Source organism: Martes martes (assembly GCF_963455335.1).
Source record: "Martes martes genome assembly, chromosome: 1".
Taxonomy (NCBI): domain Eukaryota; kingdom Metazoa; phylum Chordata; class Mammalia; order Carnivora; family Mustelidae; genus Martes; species Martes martes.
In genome coordinates, this window is record NC_137888.1 from 99,248,609 (window position 1) to 99,270,898 (window position 22,290).

At 35.8% G+C, this 22,290-nt stretch overlaps 1 protein-coding gene across 4 annotated transcripts in view; it reads right to left on the reverse strand.

Annotated features, from left to right (window-relative positions):
- The window catches only part of TBL1XR1 (TBL1X/Y related 1), a 171,416-nt gene that overhangs the window by 48,453 nt on the left and 100,673 nt on the right, over positions 1 to 22,290 (reverse strand). The window contains exon 3 of one of the 4 annotated variants that reach the window (XM_080800551.1): positions 17,244 to 17,359. The exons of the other annotated variants lie outside the window; for them this stretch is intronic. The gene's annotated coding sequence lies outside the window, so the exon portion shown is untranslated. The remainder of the gene's footprint in view (positions 1 to 17,243; positions 17,360 to 22,290) is intronic. 4 annotated transcript variants of the gene reach the window in all.

Genomic DNA, 22,290 nt, shown 5'->3' on the forward strand with positions numbered 1-22,290 from the left:
CCAGGCGCCCTGACAGGCCTTATTTTTGGTACATCTTTTTCAGTTGTTGAACAGTAAATCAGTCATAGGACTTAAGGCAAACCACTGTCAGTCTGGGAAAGAAGAGTCAGGTATGGAAATGAAAATCAAGAAGCTAGTCCCCTCTGACTAGCAAGAAAAGCTCTGAGTTTGTTTGAATGGAAACCAGTATAAGAAAGGTAATAAAATTTTCTCAATTGAAACAAACTGACTTACTATTTCAGCTCTGGAACAGACATGCAATGAGAACATCAAAGACTGGAACACAGCTAAAGTTTAAAAGGACAAACAAAAGAATGAATGCAAACTTTGCTTAAAACTGAGATATTATATAGGCAAATAAAGAGAAAAAGGTACTAGGTATAATGAATTCAGAATTAGAAAAAAAATACTACTTATAACAGTATTTATGAAATAGTTTATCGCAGAAGGACTAACTATTCTTTGGTTTTTAAAAGATGGGGGGTGAGGCGCCTGAGTGGCTCTGTGGGTTAAGCCTCTGCCTTCGGCTCAGGTCATGATCTCAGGGTCCTGGGATGGAGCCCCACATCAGGCTCTCTGCTCAGCAGGGAGCCTGCTTCCCCCTCTTTCTCTGCCTGCCTGTTTGCCTACTTGTGACCTCTTTCCCTGTCAAATAAATAAATAAACTCTTTAAAAAACAAAAAAAAAGATGGGGGGTCGACTAAGTAAATAAAACTAAGATTACTAAGTCCTAAGTGAATCAAAACAAGTGTCCACGGACAGACTATATTTGGTAAATTATTTGGAAGAGCAAAGGTAAAAAATGTGCAGAAGATTGGTCTCTTAACAAAAATTTATGAATAATATACATCAAATGTCCAAGTATGCGGAGGGGGTACAAGATGAGATCAACACCCATCCTAACAGGCAATAAACGCTTGTTCAAATCGAGTGAAGACAACGGAAACCAAGTTTAATACTCAGATAACAAGCTGGTACACACCTGTACCAATACACCCCCCCCCCAACCCCCGTCACAGGCTGGCTACCAGTAAACCTGCGAAGACAAAACGCCAAAGAAAATAGGAGTAGAAACTGATGAAAAAATGAATTGAGATAGGCTTTGAAGTTTTATTGAAAACTGGGGGAAATCCACCAGGAAAGTGTTTGAGGTCAATTTCACAGAGTGAAAGAAAAGAGTTGGCAGTACTGTCCTGTAAGATTCCCCCCCCCCCCAAAAACCAACAAACAAAAAAAGCCCACATAGGAACAAATCAAGTGCATCACTCCATAACCACACTGAGGCCCTGCAGTGCCCATCCTTTGTTAAGTACTCGACCCAGTCAGGCTACAGACAAACTGCAAAGGCAGAATTTTAGTACCATCTTATTAAAAATATTTCTTTCCATTTCACTGTAAATGTACTTCAATGCTAATGCTGTTCAAAGTACTCGAAATTAAAAATCAGATTTGCTATCTTATCCTGCCCATAACAAAGTTTGATTGGCTTTTTATTTAGTATACAAATTAAGTTTCAAAGTGAGGGGGTACCTGGGTGGCTCGGTCCTTAGGCATCTGCCTTCGGCTCAGGTCATGATCCTGGCGTCCTGGGACCGAGCCCCACACTGGGCTCCCTGCTGGGTGGGAAGCCGGCTTCTCCCTCTCCCGCTCCCCCTGCTTGTGTTCCCTCTCATGCTGTGTCAAATAAATAAATAAAATCTTAAAAAAAAATTTTTTTTTCAAAGTGAGGTAGGTAGATCCTCAGGGTTCCCAAGACTTTTTAAGGAGTCCACAGGTCAAATGATATTTATAGTACTAAGACATTACCTGCCTTTTTCACAGAATTGACTTCTACCCTGATGTTATTACAAAGCAGTAGTGGGTAAACTGCTCATACCCTAATGCAAATCAAGGTGGTTACATCTTACTATCTTAGCAGATAGTAAGTATGGTAGAGATATTCTTCACTACCATACTCTCAAAAAAAAAAAAAAGAAAAGAAAAGAAAACCCACATAAATCCTTCACTGAAGAATTTCATGAAAGCACCAAAAACACTTAAGTTTATTAAAATCTTAGCCCTCACATATACATCTAATATCCTATATAACAAAATATTAAGTACAATAAAGCACTTCTGCATACTAAAATGATGGTTGTCTCCAAGAAAAGCACTGTGCAATTAGTGAATTGCAAGCTGAACTAGCTACTTTTTTCATGGAACACCATTTTTACTTCAAAGAACAACTGACAAAGTATGGCTTTTCAGACTGAGAATTTGGCAGACATTTTCTTGCAAATAAACAAAGTGAAACTGTCACTTTAAAGAAAACAACTAGCAATATTTTCTGGCAAGAATAAAACCTAAGATTTTAGGAGAAAAATTAGGATTTGGAAAATTTATCAGCCACCATGAACTTAAGATTAAGAGCACCCCAATACTCAAAAACTTGTCTGATAAGATCAAGATGTTATATAGATCATAATGTTCAATAACTCTGTTTCTACTGCATAATGAACATATGGAAAGTATACACAACTCAGTAAACAAGTATTTTCCCAAACACCAATATAAAATTATGCATGAGGAAATGAACTATTCTAAGTTCAAAAGAGACCCATGGATTTTAATGTAATAATACAGAAAGTTCATGGATAAAATTTCAGACCTTGCTTTGCAACTAATCATTAAACTACCCACTTGAGACTTGGCAGTATCAAAGAAAATATTCAAATTCATTTGAAAAATAAATTTTATTTTGATTTGAAAAAGTACCAATTACACATCTTTGTAAGGCCAGATTTTATTTTTCCTAGACTTTGATTATAACAACATATCTCAACATGTAAATGCAGAAGCATATGTGAGAACCTAGCTATAGTCTAGTAAACCAGGGATTAATAGAAATTTGCAAATATATAAATCAATGTCATCCTTCTCATGAATTCTTCTTGGAAATTCTTGGAAAATACTTATTTTTCATTAAATATATTCTTAGTGTTAACATGTTATGGATGGGTTTGTTATGTTAAAATGCACTGGCAACATAAAATTTCATGGTTTTAATTTCTAATGCAGCAAATACTGACAGCTATAACACACATAAATAAAAGTTCTTTGGCATCATTAATGTAACAAGAACATAAATGAAGAATATATATCTGCTAATACAAAAATTGATTCCTTCTTGGCAATATTAGTGCTAATCTTTTTTGGCAACTTTTTTGGGGGAGAAAGACTTCTTAAGCCATGAGCATTTTTCAGATTGTAACAGGATATAAACCTTGTTTGAATTCTGTTATGTTCATGCTGGAATACACATAGGTATCTAGTAAATTCACACCTAGTAAGCAAAAAAGATACTTAAAGAAGCCAGGAACAAACTCATGCAAAAGTTCTACTTTTGATAAAACATATGGAATCTACTAAATAAAATATGGAGGAATAAAAATGACACATCTGAGACTACACCTCTGTAACGAAGCTGGTCTCTGTTTTGTAGCCTTTATTTCCCAAAAGGAATACATTCAAGACTAGGTAATGGCAGCTCCTCTATACCATATATATGGAATCAAATCATGTAAAACTTTGGCACTACAGAATTGTTCCAATCATATACTCAATCTATTGGCAACACGAGAAATAAAGAGAGGTAGCAAGCTGAGCAACAAATGTGAAATTCTTTTCGGTCAGATTTCCAGGTTATACCTGGTACAATTTCCACACCTGTTCCTCTGCATTCTGAGGACACACACAAAAAAACAGGAAATGCAGGGAACAGAGGAAATCTAGGGAGTAGAGACACATCTGTGTTTAATCATGGTAAATTAAGTAGTCCACACACTATTACTCCTAACTATATCAGTAACTGCTGTGAATACATTAAAAGAAATTCAAAGCATAATAGGGCTTCAGTTCTTTTTGAAGTCCTTGTAACACATGCCATTGTCACCCTTTTGGCAGGTGAAGAAGCTGAGGCCTAGGCAGAAGTGCTGCGCAAAAACAGCTCTCCCTAAAATCTATCATCCCTTTCCCTGGGACAAGTAACCCTACTCAGCACACCCAAACTTAGCACTATTCTACCAATGAAACTCTGCTCTGACAACACCTTCCACCTTCCCCTGAACCCCACCTCTGACCCCGACATTCTAAAACCAACTGAGCTCACTGCTCTCCTCAAACAGTGCTTGTATTCTAGGTTTTCTACATGAATTACTCAACTCTCACCAACAAACACATTTCATCACTTCTAGCCAGGTAGATGACACACTTTCATTAACAGGTTAATGAATAATAATGACTTAATGTCTACTTTCCAAGGAACTTATATACAGCAAAGGCATAAATACATCTCCTTAAATTTCTCCAATTTGAATAATATACCAAGTACTTCGAAAAGAAAAAAAAATTTACTTATCAGTTCCAAAGTGTTTGATGTCTAATGTAAACTACAGGATTTAAAATAAACACAAATAGTTTTACTTTGTTACAAAGTGGACATGCAGATGATCTAAAATGGGCTGTTTAAGTCCCCCCTTATTCTTGGGGAATGCATTCTAAGACGGCTAGCAGGTGCCTGAAACAGCAGATAGGAACCCTACAGATACTATGTTTTCCCCTATGCATACATACTTATGAGAGAGTCTGATTTATAAATTAGGCACAGTAAGGCATGCTTACTAACAATATGCTATACTAGGAGTTATGTATATGTGGTCTCTCTCTCTCTCTCCAAATATCTTACTGCAGTGTAATCACCCTTCTTCCAGCCATGATGTGAGACGACCAAATGCCTCTGTGATGAGATGAAGTTAAGCGACTGACATAGGCATTGTGACATAGTATGAGGCTACTAGAGAGTTTCTGACAACACTCAGAAGGAGGATCATGTGCTTGCTGGACTGCGGTTGACAGCAGGTAACTGAAATTATGATGGAAAGAGAAACTATAGAAATATAGAAATAAGGACTAGCACATGGCCAAACAAAAAACAAAAAATATTCACAACTTAAAACTTTCCATGAAGAAATTATTAACCCAGAATACATCCACAGATATTGACTGTCATTTACTTTGTGAACTAAGAGTGTGAAAAAAGTGATATAAAAGTGGGAGATCTGAAAAATAAAAAGCAGTGTTCGGGGAAGTGAATGTTTCCAAGTCCTTCAATTTATCATTCCCAATACAATCTTGCAGGAGAATGGCCAATAATGATTTAAATAATTATAATACTTGTATACTTCATGAAATGCAAGTCTACCTGAATACAGATGTAATTTTTCACTTACTTGCACTTAGGTAATATGAATATAGTTCAACTTTCAAATGCAGATGTGCACGACTTAGAAATTCCTAAAATTTGGTTTTAATACAAATGGACATCTTATAGCAACTTTATAAACAATCTTTTATATATGAAGATGAACATAATCACATGTCTAGCCAGGCTGGCAAGAACAAAGAATAAAATACAGCAATTTTTTTAAAATCATAAAAGACCAAGGAACAAATGAGTTTACAGCAGGGGATGGGAGGTAAAGGGCTAATAAAAGCTAAATGAACAAAAAATTGTATGTGTAGGGAGGGGTGGGAGAATATCTAAACTAGAAGGTTCCCCAGAGGTTCTTCAAAATGCGGCACGTTATATCCTCTGGGAAGCTTTTAAAAATCCTGATGCCCATGCCACATCACATGCTAATTACACCAGAATTTCGGGCGGTGGGAGTCAGATACAAGTTTTTTTTGTTTTTTTTTTTTTTTTTAAAGATTCTCAGGTAAATACAATGCACAGCAAAGTTTGGGAATCTTTTGTTTACCCAACTGAAAGCATTCTAATAATCTGCAAAATATGATAACTTAAGAAAAAGAGCTCTTCAGATCACAAAGTACTTCTCAAAATCCTATGTCCTTAATTTCTTAGAGCTGCCATAACAAAGCACCACAAATGTGGGTGCCTTAAAACAGAAAAGCACTGTCTCATTTCTGGAGGCTAAAGTCTGAAATCAAGCTGTTGGCAGGGCCACGCTCCCACCAAAGCCTGGGTTGGGGTAGATCCTTCCTTGCCTCCTCCAGCTTCTGGTACCTCTAAGTGTTCTTTGGTTTGTGGCAACCTAACACCAGTCTCTGCCTCCATCTCCACATGGCTGTCTTCCCTCTGTGTGTGTGTCCATGTCCAAATTTCCTTCTTATAAGGACACCAGTCACACTGGAATAGGGCCTACCCTAATGACCTTATCTTAGCTACATCTGCAAAGATCTTATTTCCAAAAAAGTCACAGTCACACAGGTACCAAGGGTTACAATTTCAACGTATCTTTTGGGGAACATAATTCAATGCATAACACCTAACTTTTAAAACAAGAAAACTGACTGTTGTGTGATTTAATGCAGAATTCCAGCTTTGAGAGAGCAAACTCATAAATGCTACACCTTTTCAGAGTTTAAAAGGACAACAGATGTGAAGGTACTCTAAACAGAGGATCCATCTTCTTGTATCCCTTCAGGAGCTAGACTACTCCATTATTAAACAATAAGATTACAAAAATAAACTACTCTCATGCTAGTTTCTTCTTGCCCTGGCTGCCAAACTGCTATTTCAAGATACTGTTTCAGCAAAGTCCAAAATTCTTTAGTCTGGCAATGAAGTCCCTTCCAATACAGCAACCTACAGTTACAGCTTCTATTCCTTCCCACTCTCACAATCAAGCCAGGCTGCACTGTGAAACTGTCACTGTGAAACTGTGAAGCTTTCAATATTGCAATTTACAAGAAAAAATACATACATTTGGTCATTCAAGTGACCAAATGTGTATTTCTCATACATATTTGGTTTTAGTCCCACATTCCTGACTCAGAGTTCCCAAAATCCTTGGAACTTCACAAGTGTTGAGAGTGGCAAAGATGTCTCTTGGTATGCTGATGAGGTGACTTTGGGACCACACCTAAGGATGGGGGCTGGTTGCCAGGAGAACCAACCCTGTGATTAGAGGATTGGGATTTTTCAGTTCCACACCTACCAAGTTTTGGGGAAGAGAGAGGGCCTGGAGCTTGAATCAATCACCAATGATTTGATCATGTCTGTGTAATGAAGCCTCCATAAGAACCCAAAAAGAGAGGGATCAGAGAACTTCCAGGTTGGTGACCACACGGAGACTGGGGCATGGGGGTGGGGGCGGCATGCCTAGAGGACATGGAAGCACCACACCCTTTCCCCTCACGTTGCCCTGATGCATCTCTTCCATCTGGCTGTTACTGAGTTGTAATCTTTCATAATAAACCAATGATCTAGTATGTAAAATGTTTGGAGTTCTATGAGCTGCTCTAGCAAATTAACTGACCCCAAAGAGGAGGCCATGGGAACCTCTGATTTATCGCTGGTTGGTCAGAAGCACAGGTGACAACCTGGGCTTGAAACTGGCATCCTGAGGGGGAGAGGGCAAATCTTTCAAGACTGAACCTCTGGTAGATAGTGTCAACACTGAGCTGATTTCTCAGATACCAGTAGGGGGCAACCTACTGGTCACTGAGGACTGTTGGTGGGGCGGGAACCACCACCCTGCATTAAGAACTGAGTCTCAGAACATCAACAAAAGAGTCTTCCACAACAAAGGAGCACAAACTAGGTGGCTTACAACAAAATTTATAGACTCATAGTTCTGGAAGTCAGAGGTGCAAAATCAAGGAGCTGGCAGGGCAGTGCTCTGAAGGTGCTAAGGAAGGGTCTGTCCAGGCCTTCCTCCTACCTTCCCTGCCTTGTGGATGCGTTACTCTAGCCGCCTCACCAAGTCTCCCTCGGACTCTTCACATTCTTTCCCCCTGTGTCTGTATCCAAATTTCATTTTTATAAGGATTCTGGTTATACTGGATTAGATCCTACCCAATGACCTCATTTAACTTAAAGAGACTGCACTTTAACTTTACAGAGAACTTATCTCTGTAAGTCCCTATTTCCAAGGAGGCTTATATTCTGAGGTATTGGGAATATGGACTACAGTTTATGAATTGTGGATGATACAATTCAACCCATAACAAATAAGCTGACAAAGCCCAGAATTAGTAAATACAGATGCCACCATCTGTACTTCAAAAAGTGTAGATGACAGGTATAGATAAAGGTCAGATGACAGGTATAGATAAAGGTTAACAAAAGCCTTTTCTCCCTGACCTTCAGTTATCTCCTCAGCATGCCCATAAGATAGATAAATCCTTTAAAACAGAATTCAAAACAATAGTAATTATGGTGACTATGAAGGCATCAACATGCAAGGATCAATTTAAGTGACTTTATGTGGGTGAACATATTACTGTCCAGAATTCAAATCACTCTTCTCTTTTCCTACAAGTGAGTTATTCATTCCCAGGGTGACATGCTTTGGCCAATGGAAATTGAACAGATGTGACACATACCACATCCAATCACAATTTTAAAGGTATTACAAGTATCTGCCAGTGCTCTTGCTCTCCTCTCCTGCCACAAGAATGAGGATGTCCTATATACTAGACCTGCTCTAAGAGCCTGGATCCCCAAGTGAGAAGACAACAGAACAAAGACACAGTCAACCAACATTATCTACATTTAAGATACACAGAAAATAAACACTTTTTAAAACTAGCAAAGTTATTTGTAATCATAAAGAAAACTAATATACTTTAAAGCAATATTCTGACTGCATGTAATCCCTACGGACAAGTAAGAATTGCAAAGAAACTTTAAACTGCTTTCAGTAATCTTCAAACCAACATTTTCAGAAAGGAAAAACATACACAAATAGAGAAGCAGTAAAAATTGTTTTGTCTTCTTTCCATGACATAGTGCTATAGAAGCTGGCTACGTCTGGAGGACGTAGAGCAATACACTAGGGAGGTAAGAAGTGAGAAGCTCAATGTGTCACACTGTCCTAGAGAACAGTCTGTCTTGATGGCAAATACATTATGATCATTTTACTTTTATTATGAAACTCATATTTGATGGAACTGAATACAAAAAAACTAAAATTACTTTAACATTTATAATACACTGATAAATATTCATTTTTTTAAAAGATTTTATTTATTTTATGACAGAGAGAGAGCACAAGCAGGGGGAGCTGGAGAGGGAGAAGTAGACTCCTGCTGAGCAGGGAGCCCCATATGAGGCTTGATCCCAGGACCCTGGGATCATGACCTAAGCCAAAGGCAGACAGACACTTAACAACTGAGCCACCGAGGGGCCTAACACATATATTTTTAGTAAAATTCACACAATACAATCAAGTTTTGAAACCCTATAATCATATGTATGAATTAAAATATAACTAGGAACTCGTGATTTGTCTTTCTCTTACTAAAAATATACATTTCCTAGGCCTAAAACGACCTACAAGGAGTTAATAGCATCCTCGTAGTAAAAAGCATTCTATACTTGGATTACAGTCTTTAAATAAACACTGTCCGGGGCGCCTGGGTGGCTCAGTGGGTTAAGCCGCTGCCTTCAGCTCAGGTCATGATCTCAGGGTCCTGGGATCAAGTCCCACATAGGACTCTCTGCTCAGCAGGGAGCCTGCTTCCCTCCCTCTCTCTCTCTGCCTGCCTCTCTGCTACTTGTGATCTCTCTCTGTCAAATAAACAAATAAAATCTTAAAATAAATAAATAAATAAACACTGTCCACTAAAAGAAGTCAGAATTCCCTATAGGAATGGCCAATTGCAGGGCTAAAGCAGGAAGTTTAGAACATCTTGTCATGCAAGAAAGCAAGGAGACTACCAAAGACCACTCCTGTCAGGTAAAAAGGAGACAGAAATAAAGTAAATTAAACCACCTCAAAAATAGATTATAAAAAATAAAAACAAAATCCACATCACTGGTCACCTTGAGAGGTTACTAGAGTACGACCAATTCAGTATTCCAAAAATTGGTAACTAAAACGTTCAGGCACATACTCTGCCTTTCTTGTGCAAGTTCTATTTCAGAATAATCACAATACTTGATCAGGAAGAGTCCTTTACAGAATTCCAGCCAGTCAATGCAAAAAAAAAAAAAAAAGATATAATTAGAAAATAATCATTTCTATCCCTAAGAAAATAATGAATCTAAGCAACAATTTATTAATGATGCTAAGCCCACTAGGGAAAAATCTGGTGCATGACTGTGTAAAGGGTGGATTAGGCTAACAACAACTGAATCTAACTAATCAATATCACCATCGCTGAAAGTGACACAACCAGATGCTCTATGCCTCATGCGGTGTCATGCAAATGGTCATGATCAAAGAACTCCAAGTGAATTTAATCAGGTCAACTATCACTTTACAGACATACAGGACAACAGTGAAATATGTTAGCAATATAAGGATGCAGAGCCAAATTCAGAATATAGGAAATTCAACAAATGAATCACTTTCTCATACCAATAAGTGGAAGGGGCTTAAATTAAGCAAACCAAAAGCAGTATGTAGACCTTATTTGGATTCTGACAAAACTAACCATCTGAAAAGGTCAACTGGGAGACAAAAGAAAAAAATTTAATTCTCTTTACTTCTTTCAGTTTCTCATAAGGCTTGTATCTTTTGTGGACCACTATAATACATGGGGAAACTGTAACAATGACGGCAGTGAGTACTGAGACAATATAATAACTGTTATTTCATACTCAGCATGTAACCTAGTAGTCTTCTAAGCCTTACTTTGTTTAAAGATTAAGATCCTCATTTGAATATAATATCCTGGGCTTGACTCTGTTCTGGAAAGTAGCTCCAGAGGCGATGCTCTCTAAGTTCATCTAGACATATCAACGGTTTTCATCAGATCAATTTAGTGTTTCTCAAGTACAGGTCTTAAATAGCCTTCTTCCTGCAACATAACACAAATGTATCCAAGGTGCTCAAATAAGTAGTTTTAAAGAAACAAAATTCTAAGGCCGTGCAATGGGTGTTTTTCTTCACTGCTCTCAACCTCACTGTTTCTTGGAGAAGGAAGCATTTAGAGACAAAAGACGAAACTATCTACACCTGCAGACAGCAACTTCAGAATCTGTTTGATTTACTCCAAAAATATTAAGAAATAAGTAGTAAAGCTTTCTTATTAGAACAGCGAAACCCCTTGATTACCACATGGTAATCAGATATTTAACCTTTGTTATCAATTAATTATGTAACTAACCCTTTTTTCCCCCCCACACAATTTTCTTGCACAGTTCTCTAAAACAAATGAAAGGAAAAAGAGATATTCTTTCAAAAATATATGAAGTTCTGCTTGGGCAACTGATCTCAAGAACACCTGTCCTCAATTAAAATACCTAATGTTATAACTAGAATTATAGAATATTAGAGTATCTAGTATTAATTTTACATTAATATATAATAATTAACATAATATTAGAATGTTAGAATTATGTTATATATAAAATGCTATAGTGAAAATGAATACATATTAAATAAGAAATAAGCATCTGAATCACTAAGCTGTACAACTGAAACTAATAACGTGTGTGCCAACTATACAATTTAAAAAAAAAATCATTTGATGTGAGTTATATACATTTTTAAGACTAAAACTGTTGCCACAAGTCACACTTATTTTCACTCTACTACAAGGTGTCCTGGCATTTTATAGGTGCTCCACTTACCTAAAAGCTCAAAATATAAATTATAGTAAGTATAACACAAATCAGGAGGAAAGTAATATTTTGGGGGGTCTGCTGATATAAAAATAACTGCTAACTGATAATAACCTATAAAGAATCACAGGTTTTAGAGCTGAATGGAACAAGAGAATTTTTCCCTTCCTGTTACAGGTTGCCCAGATTGATGAAAAATCTCACAGCAATTACATGTATATAATCACTTTCTTGGGGGGGGGGCTGATTTAAAAACTGAAAGTGATGGCTATAGCACTGTATGAACATTATTGAAAACTGAACCCACTGAAATAGTGCCTTTGCAAAACAGAGATGAATACAAAACATCTGCTGCTATCATTTCTAAAACTTCTATAGAGATTTGGATTAGGAGAGGAAGAGGGAGAAGATGAAACGAAGACCTCCACCCGTCTAGTCTGTGTCTGGTTATTTTATCACATGTCACTGGATTATCTTTAAAAAATTTTAATCTATTCATGGCCAGCAGGCAGGAGTATGAAATTATTTCCCTTTCATCTGGTTCTGTATTTAAAAAGCATACTGTGTTGAAACTCAAGACTGCTAGAAACTAAAAGAATGTTCCTTTTTTCCATTACATGGTAGAAATGGGTTCACCTTTTTCTTGTCCCTGCTTATATTATTAGTGGTAAAAGAAACGGAGGTCAATACCTAAACAACAAGAGGGAAGTGGTCAGAGCTAAAAGCAACAGTGAGAGCATTCATTTCAAAATTAAGTTTTTTGTTGATATAGATCACTACTCTAAAGAAAAAATAAGCACTGGATCATACAATGTGCGGCATAGGCAAGATTTTTTCAAACACTGGTGACTCAACAAGTACTCTATGAATGACAACTTATGCTTATTAAAAAAATGCAAGGTACATGACAGCAGACACTTGATCCTTGTTATTCACTACTATACTTGTGCCTGGAATATAGCCCGATTCACAAAAGACACTCAATTATTATTTGTTGCAAACAGTAAATAAAGCTCTTTCTTTCTACTTAGTCAATAGCGTTTTAAAAGACAAGAAAGACAATCTTCAATGACATTCAATGTTCCTTCTCATCCATTCCCAATGTGACCTCCATTTCTTTTTGGCCAAACTCTGAATATGAAAAAAGAAAAAGGCCCACCACACTCATTTCTGGCCCACCAGTGGTCCTTGCTTAGTATGGCATACCAAATTCACCCGTGGCAGCGTTTTCAAATAATGTCATAAAGTTCATGACAACCCTGAAAAATCTTAAGTTTCAGGAAGTCAGAGGTACAGCCCAGGCATGCATATTTTGACAAGTTTCTCAGGTCACGCAAACCATGACCTGTGTATCATGTCACAAAATTCAAAAGCTTCGCTATCTTTGAATCCTGTAACACACACAGATCCCTCTCTTTTACTGTAAGCTCCTTAAATCTTTCATCTACTCAGTTTTTCTAATGGAACAGGTATTCGTGGTCATCTCAAATTACTCATACTTCTCAGTATCCTTCTATCTGCCATCATATTTCCTGGACCATGTCTATTTTCCCTCTACTTTGATGCAAATCTACTGATCTGACATACGAACAACAAATGCTGTGATCCTGACACTCAATTCAAACAGCCTTGCCATTCCCACTCAAGCCCTGTCACTTATGTAAACCCCAAATTATAATGGTATCTAACATCATTTTGCCCTCCTTCTGAGCCATTTGGTAATCATTTTATTATGCCTTTAACCCCTTGTCAAATTTTCCATCATGGATTTAAAAAAAAAAAATTTAACTTCCCTCAAAGAACCCATCTCACCAAAAGCCTCTCAATCTCAGGTGACTTCACTTCTTTGATAAAAGTTATTAGTACTTCCTTGACTTTTTGTTTACCTCAAAATCTTTATTTATCCTAGTGTTCTGTGCTGACTTTCTGAAGAAGTTAAAAAAAAAAAAAAAAAGATACAAACGAGAAAAAAATTGTACCACAGAATTTGTTGGGTCTCATATGATATACTTCCATTTCATTAGCAAAAATTACTAGCCTTTCTTTGGGAATTTAATACAGAGGCTAACAGATACAATAGCTTTTTCTCTGCTCCAATAATAAGCACCTTTAAATAGACAAAGAAATAAATATTCCATTTAAAAGAGCAAAAAAACCTATTAAATATTTACCAAATTTATATGACTAAACATAGTATTCTGTTGAAAGACACAAAGATTGAGCAAAGGAAAAGAATGGATTGGTACTGTACTTGTATTGCAACATATGACTATCCATCTGAAAAGTGGGCACACATGTTTTACAACGGACAAAAATAAATTCCAGATATATTTAGTATTTGGATATTTTAAATAAACGTGTGTGTCCATGTACCTAACACACACATACTTCACATATACGCCTTAACAAAACATTGAGGCTACATGTCCAATATAGAGAACAGAAAAAATCCTTTTTAACCAAGACTAGAAACTCAAAAATGATGCAAGAAAAGACAGCTATATCTGAGTACATTAAGATTTACTAGTTTATCAAAGAAATACATATCAAAGTGACAATGAGTAAAATTACACTCACTAAAATTGGTAAATATTTAAAAGGTCTAGAATGCCTATTTCAGACAGAAATGTAGGGAAGGCTATTTCCCTATATTTCAAGTGAAGATGTGAAAAAGCCCTTTGGAAAACAATCTGTCAACCTTTGTTACAAGTGAAAATATTAGACTAAATCATAAGAATTTGTTATTTTGTTGTTAAAATGGTCAGTCAACAAATATACATACCCTACAACCTAGAGAAATAAAATATAAGTTCCTAAGGACACTTGTTTTAGAAACACTGTTTTTTTAGTGGAAAAAAGGGGGAAACAAAGAAATAAAGTAAATGTTCGTTAAAAGAGGAATACCAAAATAAGACTACAGTATATTCATAATATTCATGTACTACACAATCATTAAAAATAATAAACTGTTGGGGGGACAAAGGGAAAGAGTTTCCTTTTATGTATAAAATGTAAATAATCATATTTACGCATTTAAATATAATGTATAAAGGAAAAATATTTTTGTAAAATTATTTTTGTTATTGCTAAAGTTCTACTTTTGACTTTTTGAATTTAAAACACCTTATTATTAATCACTGTCAAATCCGATGGGTTTTCATACTCCTTAATCTCCACTCCTGGCCATTTTCAGCATTTAAGAAGAAAATCACAACTGTCTTTGAACTTTCAACAGCTGGCTTCCTGACTCTGCCCTCTTTCCTCTCTTGAACCCATTTTCCTTCCAGCCCTAACATATGTACAGCCTTTTGAGCCTTTTGATCTTCTGTCTACTGTCCCAACTAAGGGTCTCAAACACTCTAAAGAATCAGAAAATACCTCTCCTATTATGTGCCACTCCACACATCCTGATCTTTCCCACTCAAGGAATTCAGTTCCAGCTGACCGATGCACACATATTTATATGCCTTTTTGGAATCTCATAATTCAGTATTATCTGAGGCAACTTATATCCTATACTCCCAAGTTTCTCCTCTTGCCCATAATGACCACTGATTCTACCACTCACAACACTTGAAACTTTAGTATCCTGTTGGATGTAACTTCTTAACCTCAGTTTGTACCTGGAACTTTATAGAGTCTATCTCCTATTACTGTAAAGCACCACTTTCAGCCAGCCTTTCTACAGTACCTGCCACCTGTATTACTACATTAGCCTCAGAGTCTCCTAGGTCTCTTCCTATTATCTTCTGACACCAAGGCATAAACCATAACTGATTGATTGTATCATGTTTATTTACTGCTACTTAATAACTTCCACATTTCACTCCAAAGAGATTGGCCAGGCACTTAAGCTCCCCGTCTGTGATCTCAGAGCATTTAGCTATACAGTATATCTTGAATCCACCCTACTCCTTAGGAGCATATATTCATGTGTAGCATTCTAAAACCCCTGCTTTTTCTTTAGCTCTTTGTTCCAACTGTAGATGCTGAAATTCTTCTATTCTTCAAATGTCATCTCCTTATGAAGCCTATTCAAATACCAACATCACAGTTGGGTGTTTCGTTTTACTTTTCTGAAAACTGGGCAGTAGCAAAAAAGAGTATCAGACTAGAAATTAGAATGTTGATGGCTTCTTTCAAATGCTACTGCTTTTGACATCTGGACAACAAATCAAGTTCCAGAGCCCCAGTTTCTTGTTCTGTAAGATAGGAATAAAATTAACCTACACACCTCACAGGTAGGTAGGAATGTAAGGAAGATCAATTATAATTTAAGTGTTAATGCTGTCATTGTATCATCTTTTATTATGCATACTTGTTTTTCCACCACAAATTATAAATATTTAAAAAAAAATCTACACTTTATATCTAGCACCGAAAACATAGTAGCTATTCAAATGTTTTTTTTTAAATTTCATGTCATAAAACATAGCACTCCCATTCCAGCATGAGAAGTACAATCCATGCACAATTTATATATACTCATGCACTGATTTAAAAAAAAAAATCCACATGACATTTCTGGACCTCTGATTTAGTTCACCTGAAACCCAATTAGTTATCTGACGGGTGGGGACCCTTTAAAATGGCTGATAAAAAACTAAATAATCAAAGAATTCCAAAAATTTTACAATATATAATATGTAAGTAATACAAAGTACCCATGTGAGGTGACTGTCATGATGGTATACTATCCAATCCAACAAATTTATCCAGCATTCATAGTTGAGCATTAGTGTTTTAGTTTACCTTAGAATTGTAAATATTGACATCATGGCTATTTCAGTGACATAAGACAACAGATTTAAAAAAATGAATAAACAAGAGAAACATATTAATTCATTAAGCTGAAAGATTCTGTTTTTTCCTCCTTATACAAAAGCAAAATTAATGATGGGCAGTGTTCATCAAAATTCAAAATAAAATGGAAAGGAGAGGGGAAACAACACTTTGGTCCTATAAGAAACCTGTAAATCATATACTATGAGAACTTGAAGTCCTTGAGTTACCCCTGAAAACCATGTTGTATCTTAAACCATGTAACATCTTACACCAAAAAACAAAAAAGCTACCTAAAATTAGTACGGTCTTGTCTGCAGGACACAAGAACCAACGTGAACAGGCACTCCCTAGCCAAAAATGGGAGAATCTGAACATCAATACAAAAAATTATTAAAAATCTAGAATGCAAATATACTTATTTAAATCCGTGAGTTCACAGGTTATGTCACACCACTGGCTAGTATTTCTTGGCATTTTATTATTTCACAAAAAAACTGCTCTCGTATCTAGTATCACATCTGCTCTTATATGTCATAGCCACACTCTTGCACACACCTGTAATTCATTTTTAAATCTAAACTTAAAAACTCTACAAAAATCATCCAGTCATAAACTTTAAACTACTCTTGCTATAGTGCCTGGTAAAGCTTCAATGGTTACTGATAAAAAACCTTACTAAGAGTCTGACTCTTAAAAATAATGGCTGAATGCCAAGAACAAGTAGCACCAAAATAAAGTCACAAGTAACTGGGCCAAATTATGGATTAAGACAGATATGGGTAAAAAAGGAAAGAATGAGTTAGACAGGAATGATGAACAGCAGTTGATGAGAAGCAAATTACTGTGTGTGTTTAAAAAAAAAAAAAAAAAAAAAAAAAAGGCTCACCCTGTATGTGATGTTGCTGAGTCCCATAAACAAACATCAGGCAGCATGATGTAATAGAAAGAGTCCTGGACTGAGCGAGGGGACCTCTGTTCTAGTCCAAGGCCTCAGTTCCTCATCTGTAAAATGAGGGTGCTGAATTAGAGATCTGAGAGGGCTCCTCTAGCTTTAACATTGAGGGAGTCTATGGACAAACTCAAGCAGCAGCAATAAAATGTAGGACTTTTGTTAACAGTGAAGTTTAACTGTTAACATTGGAAACAGTGGGTGAGAACAGAGATGAAAACAATGTTCATAAAATTTTGAACTTCAAACAGCAATTACTTTATAATTTTTAACTGCTAGAAAGGTTTTTACAATATACCAACCTTAGCAGCATTATCATCTAAATGAGTGACCAAATTATGACCTGAAAAACCCTATTCACCTTTGGTCTGCCAGACAGCCCAAGTAAACCTAGAAAACAGTGCAGAAACACCTTTTGGCTAACAATTATGTTAAGTGATAAAGCGCCTCACAAGCGTCTCCAATTAACTAACTGAACAAAAAATAAAATGACAAGAAAAAATGATTAAATTAAACAATTATTTAATTTTAATATGCAATAAAATAATTATGCTTGTGATATCCTTCTTTGTTAATGAGCATATATTCCCTATGCATAATAATTTTTTTTGTTGTTAACTGGTAATTCTTTTCCCAATGACACTTAGAAACATTTAAAAAGTGTTAAGTTCTCTACACTGAAAGAAATCAAGCTTCTACTAGTAAATAACAGAAAGGCTCTGGTGTCTCAAAAAATTGGTTGTTGTCTAACTGCAATTAGCTAAATAACATTAATTGCCTGGTCTAAGTAAATACTTCAGGGCCTAATAAACTGAATATTGAATCTAATAAACTGAATACTACGTTTTTAAGTTCACACATCAGCTGACATTCTACTATTTATTTATTTATTGCTTACAAGAATGCTATGATTCTTACCTGGCAGACTTAAAACTCCAAAGATCTAAGAACCAATAAACCTATCTCCACAACCAAGGTTTGTCACAAACTTACTCTTTTTAAGAATGTAATCTGTATCTTTTAAAGGCTATAAATAAAGATACAATGAAACATTCAGTGAAAAAAAACTTAAAAAAAAAAAACCAACTTGTTTTTTAAAGCCTGTTTTATGCAAACTACTTAAAGTGATTATAAAATAACTTGGCATACAGGCAATTCCATTAATTATTCATCTGAACATTTCACCTTGGCAATATATTGCCTAGTAAGTTATTCAGAATCACTAAGAAAATTCTCTCTGGTTGGTAGAAACAAAGGCAAAAATAAAGCAGTCTTGATGGCAATGAAATCTGTTCTTGGTTAGTCTTAAAATGGTTGTGATATCTATGTATCTTTGAGATAAAAGAAAAATCTGTGGAACAAACTTTTCTTTTACAATGAATTTATTTTCCATTTTAATTTAGGCATTTTGATTTATAATCCTAATGAGCTTATTACAATAACCTTACACTTAATGGCAAACAACAGAAATCAGGATGGATATACAAAGCATATTTAGGATTCTATTTTAAGCATGAGCTGTTTTCAGAAATTTTTTCCATCTACCTTACCACCCCCATGACTTTTTTCAGAGAAACTTAAACACTTAGCTTATTTACTGACAAAAATACTACAAATGATAAAATACTGTAAGCCATATTGTTTTCAGCCAGTATTATACAGATGTAAAAACCAGCTCCTGCAAAAATTCAGGACCAAACTATTGACTTGGGTAAACTTCTCCTCTAGGAAGGGTTGGCACCAAGATCAGCAGGAGCTAAAGGAGAATTTGAAATTTAAATAACTAGTTGGTACATCACATGAAGCCCACTAGATTATTCCTAACTAAATTTCTATTTGTAGAACATCAACACATTTGTAATTCTTTCCACCACTTATGTAAGTCATCACATGGTATAATTTGCTCAAAGACCAAAATACCTCATTTAGTTATCAATAATATAGAATTCTTGGAACACTATAAATGGCTAGATCTGGGCACAACATAGCAGCACAAATGCTTTGAAAAAGTTATAATATCTAGAAATGGTAATTCTTTTTATTACTGCAATACAATTGGAAAGAAAAAAAACAAAAGGCTAAAAATAAGTCCAACTCAGACTATTTTGGTTACTAAGAAAACATGAAACCCTTATAACATCATGCAATTTCATATAACTTTTTATTTTCTAAAATATATTTAATAACTGCTTAGTCTTGTTGGAAATTCTTGTTTCAGGACTGGGGAAGAAAAAAGCTACCAGTAAGAAAGAAATTGAGTTGATCAAATGAATGGCTAAAAATCTCACATCTCATTATTACAATTTGTAATTACTAATTGGTAATTATTAATATTGTTTTACTTTTCTCTCATCCTCACCTACTTAAAATTTATTCTGATATATACATTTTAAAACTCTAGCCTATCAGAATAGATTTCCTAAGGGTAAATAAGGATAAGAAATGAATTAATATTTTATAAATGTTATACTTAATATTGGGTATTATATTTTAATGGCACTACACCTGTTTTTCCAAGTGTTATAAAAGAACCACAAAATTCTGGAACAATGATCTTTGCCTTTTAACCCAACAACTCATTAACATACTATGACTACATTCCTAAAATACAGGTTTTTAAAAACAAATTCTAAATAATACATTATATGTTAATAAAAATAATTTCAAAAACCCAAATTCTAATTTAACCTGGCTAACAATTCTAGCATAAAACTTTGCAGCAATTCTTCTTTTGATAAATGAATACAACATACTTAGAAAAAATGCATCCTAAGCCAAAATTCATAAATGACAACCGGTCAATTTAAAAAGTGGAAAGAGATTCTAATACTTGTCTCTAATACTATTTTCAAAAACTTGTTCAAAATAAGGAACCCAAGGGATTCCATCTCCCATTAATCACATTTGACTCTAAGCATACTCTATATATCCATCCCCTCAGAATTTATGTATTGTAAATGATCTTAATGAGCCTTTGCTATATCACTTTGAAGGAATCAAATTATTTGTGTGGGTATGTTTTGTCTTCTCACTTTTATTGTTCATTTTCATTTCTGTATCTTTCTGTATCCTAAAAAGTTCAGAGCTCAGTGTACAGGCACAAAAATGACAGTCATAAACTTAACTTTAAGTATTTTCAAATAAAAAATATCAATTTTCATTAGATTACTAACAACCTATTAACAAATAGGAAACTGATTAAGAAAAAAACTACCTACTATTATTTTTAAAACATTTTATTGTGAAAAATTTTATACACGCAGAAAACACTTAAAAAACTGTACAGAAGTATTCACACGGCCACCACTAGGATTTAGCGTTAACATTTCCTTCTATTTGTCTTACCATTCTCTCAATTGATCTAACTACTGAAGCATTTCAAAGTAAGTTGCAGATCCATATACTTTCCCCATATAAACTTCAGCTTCTCTGTTAACTATTTACAGTAAAGTAATTAATACAGTGTTTGCTTCAAAGAAAAAAATTTACATGATACATAATGGATAGATATTAGGTTTACCATTCAAAGATATACTCGAGTAACCCAAATCCCTAACACCCTAGAAAGTTCTCATATGCCCATTTCCGCTTAAACCCTGTCTCCAACACCCATGCATCCATTTTTCTTAGCCCTGCCAACTACTTTTTTTAAAAACATTAATTTTGCCTGTCCCACCCTAACACACAATAGGTAAATTTGCCTGTTTTTAGGACATGATAGAAATGGTATCATCATTATGCCCTAGTTTTACATAAGGCTATGTTCACTTAGCATTCTTTTTCAGGAATTACTCCCAAGTTGCTGCCGGTATCAAGACTCTGTTCCTCTCTATTGCTCAGCAGTGTTGGGTTGTCTGTACACAGCAGTTTATCTATTTTCTTGTTGACAGACATCTGAAATGTTTCCAGTGTAGGGGTCAGCCATATATTTGGCACAGTTTCTATACAGAATCTGGTATTCCACCATTGTGGTTCTTTCTTTTGCAGGATTTCCTCTCTCTTCCTCCTGCCGGACTCCCATCACTCTACAGCTGCTGTGGTATTTCTGAATTTGATCTGATTCCTCAAGCCAGTAAAGACTGCAAGCAAGCCAGGAGAAGCCTGCCTGAAGCAAAACACCAGCAAGATGAGAAACTCACCCAAGGGCCATTCCTTTTTTTTTTTTTTTTTTGTTAAAGAAACTGCTTCAAGTCCAGTTCCTACTTGTTTTTGTTTGCTCTACAGTGTCCACATGTTTTTTCACATACCGTCCAGAGGCTGTATTCACAATCAGTGGGAGGAATTGTCCAGGAGGAGCCACCACTTTATTTCTAAAATTTTAACTCCCTATTTTTCCACTTCAGAAAAACCTACCTACCTACCTTTCTTTCTTTCTTTTCTTTCTTTCTTTCTTTCTTTCCTTCTTTTCCTCAAGGGCTTAACTAATCTAGTCCCTTTCGATCCAAAGAGTTGAACTAAACCAAGAAAAGGTCTCTGGGGGGCGCCTGGGTGGCTCAGGGGGTTAAAGCCTCTGCCTTCGGCTCAGGTCATGATCCCAGAGTCCTGGGATCATGTCCCGCATCGGGCCCTCTGCTCAAGAGAGAGCCTGCTTCCCCCTCTCTCTCTGCCTGCCTCTCTGCCTACTTGTGATCTCTCCCTCTGTCAAATAAAGAAATAAAATCTTAAAAAAAAAAAAAGTCTCAGAGTGGGAGATGTTGAGAGCTGGAGGAGGGAATACTGTAATTTTGTCCACGAACCAATGCAAGTTCCAAAGACATCCCAAGACATGTATGTGAAACACACCCAAAGAAGCTAAGGTTTTGAGAACCTTGACATAAGCCACTCTTCAGATCCCACACTAACCGTGAGTGGTACGTGCAAGGAGTAGGCCCATAGCAGCACAGCAAAGCCTCTGAACACTGAACTGGCATTGGGGGCTGACACTGCCATGCCACAGACAAGGAGAACTAACCACGCAGATCACCTGTTTTACTTAAAAAACAAA